Below are 3,414 nucleotides of genomic sequence, written 5' to 3' on the forward strand. Positions count from 1 at the left end.
AAAGTTTTGTATGTTATTATCACAGAAACATTGGTTTAATCAATCAAAACAATGGTCATATTTAAATATTTCTTCAAATAATTTCAATTTTTAGCATTAATTAAACTTAAAGACAAAAGTAACCAATGCTGATTTGTTAAAACTTAAAAGTAGTTTCCTATAAGTGTAGAAAATATGTTAAGAAATAAAACCCTCCCAGTAAATCTGTATCACTTTCTACACTTCTTCCAATATGGATATTCAATCACACTCTTTAAAGGAAAAAAAAAAAAGAGGCCCATAAGAAACACTTATGTAGTTATGTAGTATGTTGTTACTGATTTCTCTAAGTAACAGAAGTTATATGTAGTTTGGATAAAATGGTTAAACTTCATCAGTTGGTGCGAAAAAACGTATTAAAAAATACAGATCCAATGTTTAATAAGAAAGCAATTTTATTTGGAATGCAACTTTCAGTGTATTTTACACAGTCCAATAGAAATATATATATACCAAGTTTCTCTATAACTTATATCTCTCTTCAACAGGGCAGGCTTCCTCTCTAGATTTCACTCCATTTTATTTATATCCAATAACAGATGATCTGTAGGTGTTACTACATACTCTAACTACTAACATCATTACTATAGTGAAGTCAATGTTAACTACTAACACAGGAGCATGTGACAAACATCATTACTATAGTGAAGTCAATGTCAACTACTAACACAGGAGCATGTGACAAACATCATTACTATAGTGAAGTCAATGTTAACATTGACTTCACTATAGTAATGATGTTTGTGACATGCTCCTGTGTTAGTAGTTAACATTGACTTCACTATAGTGTTGATGTTTGTGACATGCTCCTGTGTTAGTAGTTCAACTACTAACACAGGAGAATGTGACAAACAGCAATACTATAGTAAGTCAATATCAACTACTAACACAGGAGCATGTGACAAACATCAATACTATATTGAAGTCAATGTCAACTACTAACACAGGAGCATGTGACAAACATCATTACTATAGTAAAGTCAATGTTAACTACTAACACAGGAGCATGTGACAAACATCATTACTATAGTGAAATCAATATCAACTACTAACACTGGAGCATGTGACAAACATCAACACTATAGTGAAATCAATGTCAACTACTAACACAGGAGCATGTGACAAACATCAACACTATAGTGAAATCAATGTCAACTACTAACACTGGAGAATGTGACAAACATTATTACTATAGTGAAATCAATGTCAACTACTAACACTGGAGCATGTCACAAACATCAACACTATAGTGAAGTCAATGTCAACTACTAACACAGGAGAATGTGACAAACATCAATACTATATTGAAGTCAATGTCAACTACTAACACAGGAGCATGTGACAAACATCAATACTATAGTGAAATCAATGTCAACTACTAACACAGGAGAATGTGACAAACATCAATACTATAGTGAAGTCAATATCAACTACCAACACAGGAGCATCTGACAAACATCATTACTATAGTGAAGTCAATGTCAACTACTAACACAGGAGAATGTGACAAACATCAACACTATAGTGAAGTCAATGTCAACTACTAACACAGGAGAATGTGACAAACATCAACACTATAGTGAAATCAATGTCAACTACTAACACAGGAGCATGTGACAAACATCAACACTATAGTGAAATCAATGTCAACTACTAACACTGAAGCATGTGACAAACATCAACACTATAGTGAAATCAATGTCAACTACTAACACAGGAGATGTGACAAACATCAATACTATAGTGAAGCTAGTTGAACTGTTTAAATAGATGGTGCTAAAGCTGTTCATTGTTTGGGGATAGAACCCCAGTATAAGCTACCATAGTAGACAGCACATATGAGGGTAACCAAAACAATTAATAAACTATTATCTCCAGTGCATGTCACATATGATTACACACGTTTTTCCAACACAATTCTTTTTTAACAAGTCCATAACAGATTTTAAACCCACTATAAAATAACACTTTAAATGTTCACCATATCTTATGCTCAGGAAACTTTGAGCAAAAACTCTTTTGGAACTACTTTTTGAATGGAATAAAAATAGATCACTATTAAGATTAAAAGGAGACAACTGAAATACAGATAATTTGATGATATTATATTTTAAGTCTTCGTAGCAACGTATAAAAGATCGTACCAGTATAGGATTCTCGTACTTGCAGTCTTTTTTGCCTTTCCCTGTGCATGTATTAGACAAAACACTGAGAGACAGCTGTAGCAGCAGAAAAGTTCAGTTCTGAAAATAAGACCAATAATTAAGATATGGACAAATGTATACGTATTTTGTTAGCAGTGAGGGCAATATTTGGCTCTGAGTAAACATACCATTTCAAAATGTCTAGAAAGTGCTACTACTGTGGACCTTTTCGGTCGAGGGCTGATTAATGATCTACAAATGAAAAGCAATTTGTTTAAACAAATAAGCACTTAACAAAAATCAAATTAGCATTCTAATGAACATGTTACTGCCAGCAAGAAAGTAGGTATTTTTTTGGATAAAATGAAAAATCTTGAACCACTAAATGTTTTTATCATTTTATCAATTATATTTCAATCCTGCAGTGATAACTTATGACCTATTTACAGAAAATATATTAATGATACTAGTTATGTATATGAATAGATTACTAGAAAATAAATTTAATCAACAAAAATGCCATCATGGATAACTTGACTCTACAAATAATGATCCAATAAATTCTTGGCAATCCATGACTCTATCAACAAGTACCTAATGGGAGTGTATCAGTTCCTCAATCCATGACTATCAACAAGTACCTAATGAGAGTGTATCAGTTTGTCAATCCATGACTCTATCAACAAGTACCTAATGGGAGTGTATCAGTTCCTCAATCCATGACTATCAACAAGTACCTAATGAGAGTGTATCAGTTTGTCAATCCATGACTATCAACAAGTACCTAATGAGAGTGTATCAGTTTGTCAATCCATGACTCTATCAACAAGTACCTAATGAGAGTGTATCAGTTCGTGAATCCATGACTCTATCAACAAGTACCTAATGAGAGTGTATCAGTTCGTGAATCCATGACTCTATCAACAAGTACCTAATGAGAGTGTATCAGTTCGTGAATCCATGACTCTATCAACAAGTACCTAATGAGTGTATCAATTTGGAAAAAACAAAACATAATGTGTAGTAATACCAATGAAATAAAGTAATATACAAGCCATTTCTAAGCATTACTTCCTTTACAATGATTAAAAAAACTGTACATAAAAAAGTTGGTAAATGTAATTAATTATAGAGAAAAGAGGTTTTCTATGTTGTCACAGCAATCTTTATTTGACGATGGTTTCTGTTGTAACTAATGAATGGTCATCAGAAAAATTCTTTCTAGAAAATG

At 32.3% G+C, this 3,414-nt stretch overlaps 1 long non-coding RNA gene across 3 annotated transcripts in view; it reads right to left on the minus strand.

The window, feature by feature from the left end:
- Nucleotides 1-1,273: 1,273 nt before the first annotated feature.
- Nucleotides 1,274-3,414, minus strand: part of LOC106474361 — a 6,648-nt gene continuing 4,507 nt past the window's right edge. For 2 of the 3 annotated variants that reach the window (XR_002613932.1, XR_001291742.2), the window contains one exon: nucleotides 1,274-3,404. This is a non-coding gene — a long non-coding RNA (uncharacterized LOC106474361). The remainder of the gene's footprint in view (nucleotides 3,405-3,414) is intronic. The other variant, XR_002613933.1, reaches the window with a different exon arrangement.

Source organism: Limulus polyphemus, unplaced genomic scaffold (genome assembly GCF_000517525.1).
Source record: "Limulus polyphemus unplaced genomic scaffold, Limulus_polyphemus-2.1.2 Scaffold7119, whole genome shotgun sequence".
Taxonomy (NCBI): Eukaryota; Metazoa; Arthropoda; class Merostomata; order Xiphosura; family Limulidae; genus Limulus; species Limulus polyphemus.